The sequence below is a fragment of the Petromyzon marinus genome, chromosome 42 (genome assembly GCF_048934315.1).
Source record: "Petromyzon marinus isolate PM22_M1 ecotype Great Lakes invasive population chromosome 42, UKy_Petmar_22M1.pri1.0, whole genome shotgun sequence".
NCBI lineage: Eukaryota > Metazoa > Chordata > Hyperoartia > Petromyzontiformes > Petromyzontidae > Petromyzon > Petromyzon marinus.
The window spans coordinates 5,067,393-5,085,682 of NC_133708.1; the positions used below are offsets into that span (position 1 = coordinate 5,067,393).

An 18,290-nucleotide genomic window follows, 5' to 3' on the forward strand; every position below is an offset into this window, starting at 1 on the left:
AAAGTGCAAGTGAGTTTAGGATTTGCAACAACAGCTAAAACTGCAGGCCCCACCAACCCTTGCCTCCCAAGTGTAGGCCTATGAGTGTGTGCGACTGAATGGAGGTCTATGTGTTGCAAGCTCAAAATACTTGGGTAATGCTGAATCAGCTCAGAGCGTCACACACAAACCACACATTTTACAAACGTCATAATACTAAGTATTTATTAACATCGTTCAGGCAAAGGAATTAGCATCATACATTCGGTAAGAATAATTCGCAACCCTGTGTTAATCCACCGCTGGTTGAAGGCATCCTCGCGTGGTTATTCTGGCTGTATCTTTCGCAGCTTGATGAGGAAAGCTGTGAAAAAATACGATCCACGCATCATAATTTAATTTCACCTTAACAAAATATACGATACAGAAATTAAAATGACATGAACCTGCAAATAGAGATCACCACCCTATCTACTCCACACGAAGCTCTCTTGACTAAGAGCAGACTCCTCAATGGGTTCTTGTAAAAAAACTTTCCATGCCTTGTCGGTCATGGGGTTGTACATGTATAGTGACATCACGGATTTCACTGTGTGATGCCGGCTCTAGTGAGGAACGGCGTGCGATGTATTGACATCGTGGGCACCACTTTTATGTGGGTGCAGTACCGGCCCTAGAGGGGCTCGGTGAGCGCTAACTGGGAGTGCTGGATGGCACCACGCTCTGCGTACAGTGCCGACCCCTACAGGGTAGGGTGTGAGAGTGCCGGCCATGGGAATGGGGTTATAAAGGGCCATGGCACTCTGGTTGACCCCGAAGGACACGTGGCCGGTAAAGTCTACACAGGACGCCCAGGTGGGGGCTAGGGGTGGTCACGTGTCGAGAGGATTCGAGAAGGTGGTCGTGGCCAAGGGCGGAACCAGCCACGACCAGTGAAGATATAAGCCGGGTCCCCAGAGGGACCGGGATTCGGCGTTGCTGTTGTTATCCTGAAGATCTACGTTCGACGTCTGAGAAAAGTCACCAACACATGGACCTGGACCCGAGCTGGGGTCGTGTCCACTGTAGCTACTCCCAGTGTAATAAGTGTAGTTAGAATGGTGGTCATGTAGCTAGTTACGGTGTAATTAGTGTAGTTAACCTGGTGGTCACGTAGCTAGTTAGGGTGTTATTAGTGTAGTAGCCTGGTGGTCATGTAGCTAGTTATGGTGTAATTAGTGTAGTTAGCCTGGTGGTCATGTATCTAGTTACGGTGTAGTTAGTGTAGTTGTTCTGGTGGTCATGCATCTAGTCACGGTGTAGTTAGTGTAGTTAGACTGGTGGTCCACCACCGGAGGTTTTTATCTGGTGAAAGGGCAGTTACTCCATTGTTTTGGTATTAATGTGTTGCCTCCAAGGAGTACATCTGCAACTCAGTTGAACTCACTACGCATGTTAACACAGCAATACTTGTACACATGCACAACCCTTAAAAGTATCAAACAGAGATAAATACACGTGCATATGATATACACTCACACGCAATATTTAGTCACATAGCACACGTTATTTGCAGTAGTAATTCGTTGGACTGTACTGCTATCGATTACCTCATCGCCTTGCAGGGTGGGAGACTGACACCTCATCATCATCGACCATGATCTAACCATAGCTGTATTAAGATCTCCCCATGCCGTTTTCACCCCTCAAGGTCCTACGATGCAACAACTCCCCAAGCTCCAGCACACAAACTGATTCCATTGCTCCGTCTCGGTGGTGGGTGTCCTCTCCTGGCCGCGTTTCTCTTTTTGGCAACCGCTCCTCCTTTAGTCTCGACTGCCGGTCATCGTCCACGCCAATGATGATGCGTCCTGCTGCCAGAGCACACTTACGTTTCTTAAAAGGCAATATTATGTTGACTGTTAACCTTCTCCCAATCCGGTGACGTATGTGTACGTCATCGGAACGAAATCAGAATAAAAAATCAAAAGAAAATAATTTTATTAGGTATGTATTCAGGTCGGAAGACGTACCCGAGGCTCCCACAAGGTCAAGTGGGAGGGCGTGTGGCACAGTTTGGCGTCAGCTATCGTAGAGTTAGGTCGTGTCGCTGTGGTTCTCTGCGGTAAGTGCAAAGTCTTTCAAAACAACGGCGCTACGACTCTCTGAAAACTAACGCACGTTCTGACATTCGGCGGCGAATGGGATACTGCACCCAGCAACTTGCAGACCGCCTCGGGATGGGTAGAATGGTTAAGAACTCATGTGCAATGAAGTTTGCCGATGCCAACTCACGTAAGCCTCCGCACCAGATGTGATCGCATACCCTTTATACACACTGCCCAAAGCGGCACGGCGGCGTCAACCAGTGAAAACACCTCCGAGCCAACAAGCGCTCGGCAAAGCCACCACAGTACACGGACTCCCCCACGCCTCCGCCACCTGTGTGCCCATATTGCTCCGAGTTTGGCCGAAAGACGAATGGCCGCGGGTTCTGCAGCGATGGCTTCTCAAACCCTGTTTAAAAAATACGTGGGAGTGGAGGGGAGAAGGGTTACTGTCGCCCAAAATCCTCCTCCTGGGCACAACACACGCCCTCGCATCCCACCAACGTGGACACAGCCACTCTCAATTCCTCTTCTTAAATCCAGACGATTGGTCATCATCTCTCCACACCGTTAGCAGTGTGGTGAAGGCATAGTAACAGATCATGACACGGAGCCAGCTACTGTGGGTGGTGTGAAGGTTCACCGACAAGCCATGGGATGACAGTTTCCGTGGGTAGCATGGTGAAAGCTGGCTGAGGAGGTCATTAGAAAAGCCCGGGTGCCATGAGCAGTGTGGTAACGGCTCAGTCACAGGTCGTGGCACAAACCCAGCTACTGTGGGCTGGGCGGTGTTGAGACCTCGCCGCACCACACTCACCTCCGTCCCCTCGTCCGGCTCGCCGTCCCGCGTGGGTCTCATGTAGGGACTGCCGTCTTTGTGCAGCGCGGGAATTGATGACCCAACTTCGGTGGGACACCTCCAGCGCGAGATCGACGCTCACCGGCAGCTGTTCCGACCGAACGGTGGCCGCCACATCCACGGCCTGCGTGATGCTGCACAAGCGCACGTGCACACGTGGGGCAGGTGGTCCTGAGCACGCCCGCATCGGCGCTGCGCAGCCACCCGTCTGCCACTGAAGTGGCGCACGTTGTGGCCGATGCAAATGTAGCGCAGAAGAGTATGGGGCTCTGTGTGTCTACGCGTGTATGTTGAACTTCTTTTGCGCCGTACGTCGCCAACCACGCAAATCGGAGGTGCGGGGGAATGGACCAGAAACTAAATGCACAAAGATCAGTTCTAAAGAAAATTGATTTCAATCTTTAATAAATTAACATTTCAACCTAAGAAATGAGGTTTCAACTTGATACGGCTCGCGAACACGTGAGACCCATCACTTCGACATGGCCCACAAGCAATATCTGTCACTGTGAGCATCTTAGCCGCACTAATCAGGTACTAGAGGGAATTATTTTTGACCTGGCTATAGCATGGTCTTTCTAATTTTAGTCCGCTTCTGTCACAGCTGAAGGCCCTAGCAGTGACAGAACAATTTCTGATTTGAAACTCCACCTAATTTACTCCCGGTATAAGTGTAGTGTTCGATTTCACTCAGACAACTTCTGTCTTTCTTCGAACACTGCTTTATTTACAACTCTCAGCATGTCCTCCACATTCCACAGTATCCTGGTCGCCACGGCTCACTCGCCGTGCTTCACTCGACTCGTTCGCCACCTTTGTCTCTCCACTCCCCACGATTACTTCGCTTTTTCCTTGTTAACTTCTTGTCTCCGCTCTCCGCTATCACCCTCACTATGCTCTCTCCACTGCTAACTGCTTCGTCTCTCACTCCGTCTCAGCAACTCCGCACACAGCGTCTTCGCACACAGCGACTTCGCACACAGCGTCTTTGCACACTGCGACTTCGCACACAGCGCCTTCGCACACAGCGATTTCGAACACAGCGTCTTCGCACACAGCGACTTCGCACACAGCATCTTCGCACACAGCGTCTTAGCACACAGCACCTTCGCACACAGCGATTTCGAACACAGCGTGTTCGCACACAGCGACTTCGCACACAGCATCTTCGCACACAGCGTCTTCGCACACAGCGCCTTCGCACACAGCGACTTCACACACAGCATCTTCGTACACAGCGACTTCACACACAGCGTCTTCGCACACAGCGATTTCGAACACAGCGTCTTCGCACACAGCGACTTCGCACACAGCGACTTTGCACTCAGCAACTCCACCCTTCAACTCTTCACTCCAACTTTCCCAAGCTCTCTAACTTCAACCCATCTCCAAGCTCAACTCCCTTCAACTCAACTCCCCTCTGTTGACTCCGACTCCCGCTCTTATACCCGCTCTCATTACACCCCCAATTAATTAACCCGCGTCCCAACGGCGCTCCGCATGACCGTCGCACCTCTTTCTCGCCAGACTTCCAGACGCCTCTCCAGCCCCAGCAACAGCACCAACCAAACACAGCCGTCCACGGCTACCACAGCTTAATTGCCCTAATATAACCTGCACTGTATTCGCCTTCACTACAGGCTGATCCAAGATGACCCGTACTGTCTGTGTGATCAGGTAATCACGCTGTTTGTGCTACGCACCTTCCTACTGCACTACATAAGCACAACCGTTTATTATAAACCTTGCTGACATGTGCGCCCACCTCCATTGCGTTTACGGCCAGCTGCCACAGTGCACAGCGCATTGTAACGAGGGCCCCCCCTCTCTCACCATGTCAGTCGTGGGGGAGGGGGGGTGTTAAACCATACATGGTGCTGGTCAGTGCGGGCGTTGGCGAAGGGAGTGGGATGCCCAGGACCAGTTCATGTTGTAAGGTAGCTGCATTTAACGGGCACGGAATTTGTTCCAAAGTGTGGCGTCAAATGCTATGATGATGCTCCTTGAAGTCACAATTACGCAAGTCACTTTACGCGAATGTAGAAACATTTCCTTCGATTTTAATGACGCTTCAAATTCACGCGAGACAGCATGTAACAAGGAGCAGATTTTTTAAGTGTCCTCTCTGAAGAATGCCACGTCAGCTGTGTGCGGAGCGGTGTGGCAATGTTTCAATTTAAAGCTTTCGTGACTGCAGGGATTCATCTTATTGGTTCTTTCGGTAAAGTCACGTACAATGGAAATAAAATAATAAAAATAAAACATAATAACATGAAATTCTCCAGACGTTTCTGCCACAACACAAGTAGCCTTCCTCAGGTGAAGAAACAGAACTATCAGTAAGACAGCGCTTCAGTGAATACTGCCAAGCTTGGCAGCGTCTTTTAAGCTGGGTGGGAGGAGCAGAGCGCCTAGGGCACGGAGATGACCAATAATGACTGAATTGGTCTGTAATAAGGTAGGACACTGATTCGGAGTGGACAGGTATGGTCTTGACTTTGAAGAAGGTAATTTTTTTAGCGCGACCTTTGCCAATTACTTTGGCCGAATGTTAACGGTGGCGACCCTAACTCACAATTGGTAAAACGATGCAAAGATAGCAAAAACAACACATTTACGAACGTCCAATTCAACATCCACAGCGACACGAGCAGGCCAGAAACCTAATGATGAGAACATTACCGGTGAGTGGATTATCCCGAGATGTGTACAGAATGAGGGCCATCAGCCAACAAGGCTATTTTAGTTTAACACGTAGGCTTTCGCGACCAATATATAGAGGCGTAGATGTGGTAACCGCACTTCTGCGCTCTTGCGCAAAGTGGGGGGGGGGGGCGGACGGGGGGTAATTACCCTATTGAAAGTTGGTACGGATATTTTAATACACAATAGACAGGAAGGACATGATCAAATAAAGGGCTCGCATAATATGTTGCCTCAGTAATCCCCCCCCCCACCCCACTTTGCGCAAGAGCGTAGAAGTGTGGTTACCACATCTACGCCTCTATGTAAGGAACGACAAAGTTAGACTTAAGCTAGTTGTAATTAGTTGCGAAACGTCGTACTCAGATTGTAAATGTTGTGGCTTGGCTCTCCAACACACCGGTGTGCTGTAATAGTGACGAATTGGCACGTTTTGATTACGTGACAACCCTTACTAGAGTTGGCTGTGTCGGCTGGTGGCGGGGTTTAACGACACATTTATATATTTACGCGATCTAACCCCAAAACAACTCTCTTATTGAAGGCTATTTTACTCATTCTAGATTTGAAGTTTTCGTGACTGCAAGGACCCATACTCTGGTTCTTTCAGTAAAGTCACGTAGGTAAAGAAAATAATATAAAAGATAAAAATAAATCAACTAAATTAAATCACGACGTTACTATTGCAACACAAGCAATCATCATCATCAGGTGTGAAAATCACAGCTAAAATTAATTTTTATCTTTTTTTTATTTTCTTTACCTACGTGACTTTACCGAAAAAACCAGAGTATGGCTATTTTACTATTTTATTTTACCAGGTAAAGCCCACTGAGCTATGTAGCTCTTTTTCAGAAGTGACCTGGCTATCACAAATCATAGCTCAACGAAGTGGCATATCACGCAAACATTGCTAGCAGCCAAATACTCGAAACGCACGTTGATTCTAAATGTCGGGAGGGGAAGCGGAGGATCAAAAGGAAAATCCACACAATCACGGGGAGAGAAACACCACAAACTTCAAATACACAGCAGGCGTCAAGGTCGGGGTCGAACCCACGATCTCCTGTATACCAGGCGAGGTAGTTAACATCTCACCAACGGGGTGCACATGAGTCGTCCCGGTAAATAAACTGTTGTTCCGAATCGCACACACAGCACAGTCCACCGTCCTGCCTCAGCAATTCACTGAAGTCATTCGTGCCCCCCGCCCTCACCACACACCTTAGTTTCCCGCAGGCCTGTGCATTTTCCCTCCCAACCTCCTCAGCTTTTGAGACTGTGGAGAAGTTCTTACCGGGGTCCCCGACTGGTGGTGCCTCGGCTGGGAGGCTTCCCCCCCCTTGCTCTACAAAAACCCTCGCAGAATTATGACGTTTGGTCCAAAATCCATCCGTTTTTAGTTTCGATCATTCATTTAAGACCATTTTGCTTTGATAAATTATCCACGTGATAAGCCACTTTGTTGAGCGATCATCTGTAGCCAGGTCGCTTCTGAAAAATAGGCGAATTGCTCAGTTGGCTTTACCTGGTAAGATAGAAAAATTGTTTTCTTCAGTGATTTGTTTGTATTGTTTGTTGCACCGTTCTGACCCGCCCCTCCTGGACGTCTATTTCTTGTTTAGAGATGTAGGAAAGAATCGGTGTATTCGGAGAAAACCCATGCTATGAGAGGTTAAAACTTAAAGGTTAAGACTTAAAGTTTGAGACACAAATGGGTTCACAATCCCACTTGCCGCACTATCTCCTGACCACCACAATGTGCAAGTGAGTTTAGGATTTGCAACAACTAAAACTGCAGGCCCCACCAACCCTTACCTCCCAAGTGTAGGCCAATGAGTGTGTGCGACTGAATGGAGGTCTATGTGTTGCAAGCTCAAAATACTTGGGCAATGCTGAATCAGCTCAGGGCGTCACACACAAACCACACATATTACAAACGTCGTAATACAAAATATTTATTAACATCGTTCAGGCAAAGGAATTAGCATCATACATTCGGTAAGAATAATTCGCATCCCTGTGTTAATCCACCGCTGGTTGAAGGCATCCTTGCGTGGTTATTCTGGCAGTATCTTTCGCAGCTTGATGAGGAAAGGTGTGAAAAAAATACAATCCATGCATTATCATTTAACTTCACCTTAACAAAATATACGATACACAAATTCAAATGACACGAACCTGCAAATACAGATCACCACCCTATCTACTCCACACGAAGCTCTCTTGAATAAGAGCAGTCTTCTCTCAATGGGTTCTTGTAAAAAAAAACTTTCCATGCCTTGTCGGTCATGGGGTTGTACATGTATAGTGACATCACGGATGTCACTGTGTGATGCCGGCTCTAGTGAGGCACGCCGTGCGATGTATTGATATCGTGGGCACCACGTTTATGTGGGTGCAGTACCGGCCCTAGAGGGGCTCGGTGAGAGCTGACTGGCAGTGCTGGATGGCACCACGCTCTGCGTGCAGTGCCGACCCCTACAAGGTAGGGTGTGAGAGTGCCGGCCATGGGAATGGGGTTACAAAGGGCCATGGCACTCTGGTTGACCCCGAAGGACACGTGGCCGGTAAAGTCTACACAGGGCGCCCAGGTGGGGGCTAGGGGTGGTCACGTGTCGGGTCGGGAACCGGCGAGAGGATTCGAGGTGGTCGTGGCCAAGGGCGGAGCCAGCCACGACCAGTGAGGATATAAGCCGGGTCCCCAGAGGGACCGGGATTCGGCGTTGCTGTTGTTATCCTGAAGATCTACGTTTGACGTCTGAGAAAAGTCACCAACACGTGGACCTGGACCCGAGCTGGGGTCCTGTCCGCTGTAGCTACTCCCAATGTAATTAGTGCAGTTAGCCTGGTGGTCACGTAGCTAGTTACGGTGTAATTAGTGTAGTTAGCCTGGTGGTCACATAGCTAGTTACAGTGTAATAAGTGCAGTTAGCCTGGTGGTCACATAGCTAGTTACAGTGTAATAAGTGCAGTTAGCCTGTTGGTCACATAGCTAGTTACAGTGTAATTAGTGTAGTTAGCCTGGTGGTCATGTAGCTAGTTACGATGTAATTAGTGTAGTTAGCCTGGTGGTCGCATAGCTAGTTACGGTGTAATTAGTGTAGTTAGCCTGGTGGTCACATAGCTAGTTACAGTGTAATAAGTGCAGTTAGCCTGGTGGTCACATAGCTAGTTACAGTGTAATAAGTGCAGTTAGCCTGTTGGTCACATAGCTAGTTACAGTGTAATTAGTGTAGTTAGCCTGGTGGTCATGTAGCTAGTTACGATGTAATTAGTGTAGTTAGCCTGGTGGTCGCATAGCTAGTTACGGTGTAATTAGTGTAGTTAGCCTGGTGGTCATGTAGCTAGTTACGGTGTAATTAGTGTAGTTAGCCTCGTGGTCCACCACCGGAGGTTGTTATCTGGTGAAGGGGCAGTTACCCCTTTGTTTTGGTATTAATGTGTTTTCTCCAAGGAGTACTTATGTGACTCAGTTGAACTCACTACGCATGTAAACACAGCAATACACATGCACAACCCTTAAAAGTATCAAACAGAGATAAATACACATGCATATGATATACACTCACACGCAATATATAGTCACATAGCACACGTTATTTGCAGTAGTAATTCGCTAGACTGTACTGCTATCGATTACCTCATCACCTTGCAATGTGGGAGTTTGACACGTCATCATCGACCATGATCTAAACATTGCTGTATTAAGATCTCTCCATGCCGTTTTCACCCCTCAAGGTCCTACGATGCAACAACTCCCCAAACTCCAGCACACAAACTGATTCCTTTGCTCCGTCTCCGTGGTGGATGTCCTCTCCTGGCCGCGTTTCCATTTTTTTGGCAACCGCTCCTCCTTTAGTCTCGATCGCCGGTCATCATCCACGCCAATGACGATGCGCCCTGCTGCCCGAGCACACTTACGTTTCTTAAGAGTCAATATTATGTTGACTGTTAACCCTCTCCCATTCTGGTGACGTATGTGTACGTCATCAGAACGAAAGAATGAGAAAAAATCTAAAGAAAATAATTTTATTAGGTACGTCTTCAGGTCGGAAGACGTACCCGAGGCTCCCACAAGGTCATGTGGGAGGGCATGTGGCACAGTTTGGCACCAGCTATCGTAGAGTTCGGTCGTGTCGCTACGGTTCTCTGCGGTGAGTGCAATGTCTTTAAAAACAACAGCGCTACGCCTCTCTAAATGAAACTAACGGCGAACCGCTTGCACGTTCTGACATTCGGCGGCGAACGGGACACCGCACCCAGCAACTTGCAGACCGCCTCGGGATGGGTAAAATGGTTAAGAACTCACGTGCAATGAAGTTTGCCGATGCCAACTCACCTGAGCCTCTGCACCAGACGTGATCGCCTACCCTTTATTCACACCGCCCACAGCGGCACGGCGGCGTCCACCACCCACCAGTGAAGCGATGGCTTCTCTAACCCTGTTTAAAAAATACGTGGGAGGGGAGAAGGGTTACTGTCGCCCAAAACCCTCGCGACCTCCTGGGCACAACACACGCCCTCGCATCCCACCAACGTGGACACAGCCACTCTCAATACCTCTTCTTAAATCCAGACGATTGGTCATCATCTCTCCACACCGTGAGCAGTGTGGTGAAGGCATAGTAACAGATCGTGACACGGAGCCAGCTACTGTGGGTGGTGTGAAGGTTCATCGACAAGCCATGGGATGACAATTTCCGTGGGTAGCGTGGTGAAGGTTGGCTGAGGAGATCATTAGCAAAGCCTGGGTGCCATGAGCAGTGTGGTAACGGCTCAGTCACAGGTCGTGGCACAGACCCAGCTACTGTGGGCTGGGCGGTGTTGAGGCCTCGCCGCACCACACTCACCTCCGTCCCCCTCGTCCAGCTCGCTGACCCGCGTGGGTCTCATGTAGGGACTGCCGTCTCTGTGCAGCGCGGGAATTGATGACCCAGCTTCAGTGGGACACCTCCAGCATTAGCTCGACGCTCACCGGCAGCCGCTCTGACCGAACGGTGGCCGCCACATCCACGGCCTGCGTGATGCTGCACAAGCGCACGTGCACACGTGGGGCAGGTGGTCCTGAGTGCGCCCGCATCGGCGCTGCGCAGTAACCCGTCTGCCACTGAAGTGGCGTGTTGTGGCCGATGCAAATGTAGCGCAGAAGAGTATGGGGCTCTGTGTGTGTACGTGTATATGTTGAACTTCTTTTTGCGCCATACGTCGCCAACCGTACAAATCGGAGGTGCGGGGGAAAGGACCAGAAACTAAATGCACAAAGATCAGTTCTAAAGAAATTAGATTTCAATCTATAATAAATCAACATTTCAATCTAAGAAATGAGGTTTCAATTTGATACGGCTCGCGACCACGTGAAACCCATCACTTCGACATGGCCCACAAGCAATATCCATCACTGTGAGCATCTTAGCCGCACTAATCAGGTACTAGAGGGAAATATTTTTTTTCCTGGCTATAACACGGTGTTTCTAATTTTAGTCCGCTTCTGTCACAGCTGAAGTCCCTAGCAGTGACAGAACAATTTCTGATTTGAAACCCCACATAATTTACTCCTGGTATAAGCACAACCGTTTATTATAAACCTTGCTGACATGTGCGCCCACCTCCGTTGCGTTTACGGTCAGCTGCCACAATGCACAGCGCGTTTATAATAAACGGTTGTGCTTATACCAGGAGTAAATTAGGTGGGGTTGCAAATCAGAAATTGTTCTGTCACTGCTAGGGCCTTTGGTTGTGACAGAAGCGGACTAAAATTAGAAACACCATGCTATAGCCAGGTCAAAAATATTTCCCTCTAGTACCTGATTAGTGCAGCTAAGATGCTCACAGTGACGGATATTGCTTGTGGGCCATGTCGAAGTGATGCGCATCATGCGGTTGCGAGTCGAATCTAATTGAAAACGAATTTCTTAGATTGAAATCTAATTTCTTAGAGATGGAAAACTAATTTCTTTAGAACTGCTTTTTGTGTTTAGTTTCTGGTCCCTCCCTCACTGCACCTCCGATGAGCACAGATGATTACGTATGGTGCGAAAGAAGTTCAACATTCATATATACAATCAGTGGCTTGACTACGAGTTGTAAAAGTGTCAGAGAGGGTAAAACCTCTTCGTAGTTTTTCATATTTTGATACTGGAAAAAAAGGTCCCATTTTGTAGATGCTCACCCCGAGCTTTAAATGCTCCGATAGTGGCATTGTCTTCGTGCTGTTCCTCTTTTTGCGTTTTGCTCTGGCCAAACACTGGTTGAGACTAGGCCCTAAAGAAGGCTGTCTCTGGTGTCGGCCAATCAGTTTCAAAGACAATGCATATATTATCAGAGCATGTTTGTTTACATGTTCACCACAATAATGCAGACATGATTACTTTAAAAAGGTTTCTATTTGGTGTTTGAACATCTTAATACCTGTTTTATTGCCAGAAAGTGTTTAACCTATTCTTATTTTTTAATAGTTGTAAAAGTGTGTTTATATACTGCCTTACAAAGCCAGCGATGTGTCATCAATTCCCGACCATCGCTAACGCCGCCACTGCAGCTTTGCACTTTAAATCTAGATTGAAAACTCATTTCTTTAGAACTGAATTTTGTGTTTAGTTTGTTGTATCTTCCCCTGCACCTCCGATTATCCCGGTTGGCTAAGTACGGTGCGAAATAAGTTCAACATACAATCCATGGATATCCAAAACGTGATATGGGCCTCCTCTAGGGCGAGTCGGCCTCAAACGAGTACCTGATACAATGTACAAAAAATCGGCACTGAGGAAGGGCAACAATACCAGACCTGGCGCTAACCACACCACCACATTGTACGCTGTGCAGGTATTAATAGGTGCTTGCCAAATGAACTTACCCCAACGGTTTGTTCAAGGCTACATGAGAAAAAGTCGTTTTATTCATGCAGCATTGTAAAGTGTGGCATGGCCAGAGGTCGGCAAGACCTGTGGCTCCGGAGACTGCATTGTGGCTCTTGAAATAGAGTTGTTTTTTTACTGAATTCCAAAAAAATGGCTATTCTTGTTATTTTGTTTGCCGGCCCCTGTCCGTGGAAGTCCAGTTAACCACTGAAGTCCAGTTTGCCATGGAAGCCCAGTTTACCATGGAAGTCCAGTTTGCCATGGAAGCCCAGTTTGCCATGGACAGGGGTCACCAACCTGTGGCTCATTAAGGACTGTTTTTGTGACGCTATTTATTAAGGACCACCGTCTCGTATTCACATCCATTGCGGCTCTTTTGAAATATTGAGGTTTTATTTTACCGAATTGGAAAAAAGTCTCTTATTCTGGTTGCCGACCCCCGGGGCACGGTGAAATGTCCCACGGTGAAGCGCGGCATGGTGAAATGTGGCGTGGTAAACGTGGGTGAATCAAACGGTGCATCGGGAGGGGTCACCTGCACCGGACAGCATCAGCATCATGGCTCCACTCCCCGACCTGGCCTCTAGCACCACGTCTCCCGGTCTCAGGTCAAGGTGCATGAGCATGGCACTCACATCCTGCCATGATAACCATCATCATGACCATCATAACCATCATCATGACCTTCATCATAACCATCATCATGACCATAATAACCATCATCATAACCATCATAATGACCATCATAACCATCATCATAACCATCATCATGTCGGGCACCGTGTTGCGTGTCCTCGTCCACGCCTTTGACGCTGGCGTCAGGTTGCGTTTCATTCGACGGATGGCTGCCTTGGCCCTGTGCCTCCTGTCCCGCAGACTCCGCATCAGGGCTGAAGCTCTGGAGACCCAGGAGGATGGCGAGGCGTGCGGCTGGGGACAGGGAACGGCGCCACGTGCCGCGCCGGACAAGGGGTGAGGAGGCAGCATCCGCGACCTGGGAACAAGGGGCAGTGGAAACGCCATCATCTACACCTGCAACAACAGGGCTCTTAAGAGGCAAAATCCGGCCCACGAACTTGCGTTCCTTCATCGTACCATTAAACTATATTTTATTTTACCACGTAAGGCCCACTGAGCTATAAAGCTCTATTTCAGAAGCAACCTGGCTATCACAAATGAGAGCTCATACAGTGGCTTATCACGTGGACATTTATAGCAGCCCAATACTCTTAAACGCATGTTTTTTTAACATGGAGGGAAAACCTGAGGACATATATAAAAAAATACCACCGTGGCTCTGAAATTAAATGACAGTGCTAAAGTTAATTCGTTTGTGCGAGTGCGTGATATAATTTAGTGAATGGTCTTGGACACCATATCGACTGTGTTGTAATGTGTTGTGGAGGTGCAGGCCTGAGGTGTGAGGACTGTAGCACAGAGGTGGTGGTGATTCTGAAAATCCTTATGGAATAAAGTTTGGACACACCTGGCCTATAACAAATGCACGAAGTTTATGCAGCAACACCTCAATGAATCACCAAGACACACATTTAGGAGGGTCCTGCATTGTGATGTTCGGTCGTAAATTATATATTTTTATGTGGTGCTTGTGGGATAAATTGGTCATACCACTCAATAGATCTGCTGCTAGTTATATGTATGTTGAACTTCTTTTGCACCGTACGTAGCCAACCGTGCTAATCGGAGGTGAGATTGTTGGGTTCATGATACCCACTTTATTGGTGGAGTGGCAGTCAAAGGATGGAACATTGTTAATGCGTGAGAAGCTGGCTTTTATATTTAGTGCAGTTTTAGGCAACTATTTGATCAATCTGGCCGTGTTTCCTGAAGGGCAAGTCACTACAAATCACAGCAATATATCTTCGTATTGGATCGATAAAGAGTTATCGAGACTTACCGCTACAGACGGACAGAGATAGACGAATAGAGGGAATACATTAATGGCAGTGTTCTTCAGTAATTTTCAGGAGGGGCCCACTTTCGCCGATAAGACATCATCGGGAGTGTGGTGAGGGCCACCACACATTTGAAACCATTGTTGGGTTTTACAGCAGCACGATGATGATGACAATGGGGGGTGTTTTCACTCTTTGTGTATCGTCGGTGGGGGCCGCAGGTCAGATGCCAGACTAAAGGTCCCGGGGGCCCACCAGGGCACCCGCGGTGGCCTTGCGGTGAACGACACCGCATTAACGCTTTCAACCTCAGTTGGAATGAATGTGTTTTTTTTTTAACCAACTGCCAGGCCCAGTAAATAAACATCACCACCAGCGGAGTGTGAAATCCCCCTGCCTTGGTGCATAGCTTCAACGGCTTCACACAGCCAGCCCCCAGCATGCTCCGCGCACTGTGACGTGGACCCGTGTGCCGGCTCCCATCATGCACCGTGTGTTGTAACACGAGGCTACGTTATTAGTCGGAATAACCGTGACTTTAAATTTGCTTTTTTTTCCTTCTAAATCTACAATCCTGTCAACTCATACAGTTCTCTCCGTATTCTTGTACAGGGAAATTGAGTTTTCAGGTCCGTACGGCGTACAGACGTTTAAATACGGGCAACAAAATATCTATTTGTTTGTGTTTCTCCCTTATGATGGGACTTTGTAGGATGAACGTTGAGATTTATAAGGACACTGGGTAATCAATAATGTCTGAATTGGTCTGTAATAAGGTAGGGCACTGATAAGGGGTTGACAGGTATGAATCTCTAGCATTAAACTCGCTATTGACACATTTTTATTGGATCTTCATGCAGCGTCTCGCCGCCCTGTGTCTACCATGCCAAAAGGGGGACAGTGCAGCAGGATTCATCATTGTACTGTACTTCTATGCTCCGCGCCTTAATCGACCCACACAGAGCAGCCGTTGTGAAATATGGTGAAGAACCCCCGCAAGAGACACTGCATGGGGGGAGCGGCCCTCATAACGAAGTGAATCGCCAAAGGGCTGTAGATTAGCATTTATAATTGTAAGCTTATCAAACGTTGGGCTGTCGCCAATGATCTGTACTCAGGATGCAATTCTGAATTTCGGATTTATCCGTAATTCCGAATCGTGTTTATTTTCACAGCCAACAGCCCGTGACATCGTCTCCATTATTCTATGGTTCTTTCGGTAAGTCAGGTAGATAGCAAAAATATAAAAAGTGATTAAAAGTGATTTTACCGATTAAAAAGTGATTTTACCGATTAAAAAGTGAATTTACCAAAAAAAGTTACTTTAACGAAAGAACCATAGAATATGAATTCCTGCAGTCACTAAAGTTTAAGTCAAAATCGCTCCCTTACCACAATTATTATAATGCTGCAAATATGTAAATGACCCTAAAACTTTTTCGTAAACTGTCACGGGAAAATTGTAAATGTTCATCCGCAACGTGACCTTAGGGGCCGTCCATAAATGACGTCACGCACCTAGGAGGGGGGGGGTCAGACATTTGTGACGATGTGTGACGAGGGGGGGGGGGGTTGAGAAATGTGACGTCACATCAAAATGCGCAACTTAAATAAATATAGACACATTCTACTTAATTAAATAGACTTTTTTCTCCTACAACATCAGAGTGCAGCGCCACATTAAATATGCACTACAATGACAATAGTTTAAAGCGATTTGAAGCATGTTTTACTTTCAAAATGAAAATATGGTTTTGGGGGGTGGGGCAGAGCTTTGTGACGTCATATTTGAGGGGGGGTCTGACTTTTTGTGACGCCATGAGACGGCCCCTTAGACCGAAAGCTTTAAGAGGTTAAAAACCTCTACATCTGGCATGTTTGTTAGGAGGGGGGGGCGGCACAACGTGACGTCACGTCTTACCTGTGACTCTGTGACGTCACTCGCCCAGGCGCCCTTCGCTTTCGATGTGGCCAGGGTGCGAGCCCGCACGGCTGGCGAGCTCACGTGACGGCACGCAAAAGCGGCGATGCCTGTGCCCAGACGCGCGGTTTGACGCGGACCCTCGTCCTCCCCTCAGGTCTCGGAAGTTCGAGGTCATCGGTGATGTCATTTGGCGTTCCGAGTGGCCGTCGCACGTTGCGTGACGTCACCACTCGACGGCGTCGACTGTCGTTTCCGAGGCGATCGGTGTGAGCGATTCGCTATCGCGATTCTTGAATCGATGGCGTTTCGTCTCCCGTGGGCTGTTCCTGCGGCCGTGATGGCCACGGCCCCTTTTGTGCCAGGCTAGGTGCACCTTGAGGCCGTCAAACGTGGACTCCACCTGCTCCGTCTGTGTGAGATAGAGGGCGTCGCAGTGGCTAAGAGATGTTAACTACCTTGCTTGGTATACGGGAGGTCGTGGGTTCGACCCTGACCCCTGCTGTATATTTGGAGTTTGCGTGTCTCTCCCCGTAGAGATGTTAACTACCTCGCTTTGTATGCAGGAGGTCGTGGGTTCAATTCCGACCCTGACCCCTGCTGTATATTTGGAGTTTGCAGTGTCTCTCTCCCCGTGGTCGCATGGATTTTTCTCCGTGCCCTCCGGTTTTTCCTTCCACATTTAAAATCAACATCACGTGTTTAGAGTCGATCATCGATTATCCACGAGGGAGGGGACGCCAGATTTTCAAAAACTCCGGATAATTAATCACTAAATAATTATTTAAAATAGATTATTTTTGCACATTCTTGTATGACATGTTTTTAGGTGTTATATGTTTTTTATTTGTTTACTGTATGAAATTGTCAGACATTAACATACAATGGACAAAAATGAACATCCAACTTTAAAAAAAGTTGCTCTATTTACTGTATCGTACTTACCACTCCAATCTCGAAGACTACATGGGTTTATGTATATGAGCGCAGTATTATTGTATGTAGTGTATAATGTGTATATATTTTACACTGAAATCAAGCATAGCTACTTTGAGTGTCATGTTTTAGTGATTTCGAAAACGTTTTTTGGTTTGGCCATGTTTTTGTTTATTGTAGTACGGAGTTAGACTGATGGCCTTAATCTAAGTTGTCTTGTGGTTGTTGTTGTTTGACTTGCATCCCACTGGGATTTTTGCACACAGTGTTGGTGTACGGTGCTTTTTCAGGAATATTTTGATGTTTTTTTCCTGGATTTTCTGTTTGCACAGTTGCATAGTCACTTTAAGATGTTTTCTTGTCTATTTTTGTGTTTCTTGCGGTTGCACCCGATTCAAGAGCCGAATGACTCAGGGCTATACCAAATAAATGGAACTATCAATGGAACTATGTGTAGTGTCTTCAAAAATTACTCATGCCGACACGCAACAAGTCACCTACTTACACTTTATTCACCTATTCTTGCACCAGTTGTAGGCACTCCTATAACTATCTATATCAGTGGTTCTTAAGCTGGGTTCGATCGAACCCCAGGGGTTCGTTGAGTCACTCTCCGGGGTTCGGCAGGGATCAAGACACACAGTATAGCAGCCCGGTTCGCACTAGCAATGTCGGGCCGTTTTTGTCAGCCGTCAAAAAATTGGCAACACACAATATTTCTTCGCTGTGTTAGATTACAAGTGTTACACAAAATAAATTCAGCCCACTTGTATTATTCGTGACGTCACGCTCCGCTTGGCCATCATTGGCTGCAGCTGATCACGCCACATTGCGTGATCAGGAACTTGGTGTGCTCAGTAGTCGACTTGTGGCTGTTGTGATTGTACGTCATTTGTGATTTTCTTTTAATCTTTCAATCCCTTCATACTAACTATGTCGAGCAAAAAAAGAAAGTGGTTGGACGAATATGTACAATATGGATTCACGTGTATAAAGGAACGTGATAGGAGTCAGCGTCCTCAAATCATG

At 47.5% G+C, this 18,290-nt stretch overlaps 1 long non-coding RNA gene across 1 annotated transcript; it reads right to left on the reverse strand.

Annotated features, from left to right (window-relative positions):
* Positions 1 to 11,113: 11,113 nt before the first annotated feature.
* On the reverse strand, positions 11,114 to 16,803 carry LOC142930605 (uncharacterized). Its single transcript, XR_012946552.1, has 3 exons — positions 16,326 to 16,803; positions 13,269 to 13,482; positions 11,114 to 13,126 (listed from the first exon to the last, which is right to left on the reverse strand). It is a non-coding gene; the product is annotated as an uncharacterized LOC142930605 (long non-coding RNA).
* Between the last annotated feature and the right edge of the window lie 1,487 nt (positions 16,804 to 18,290).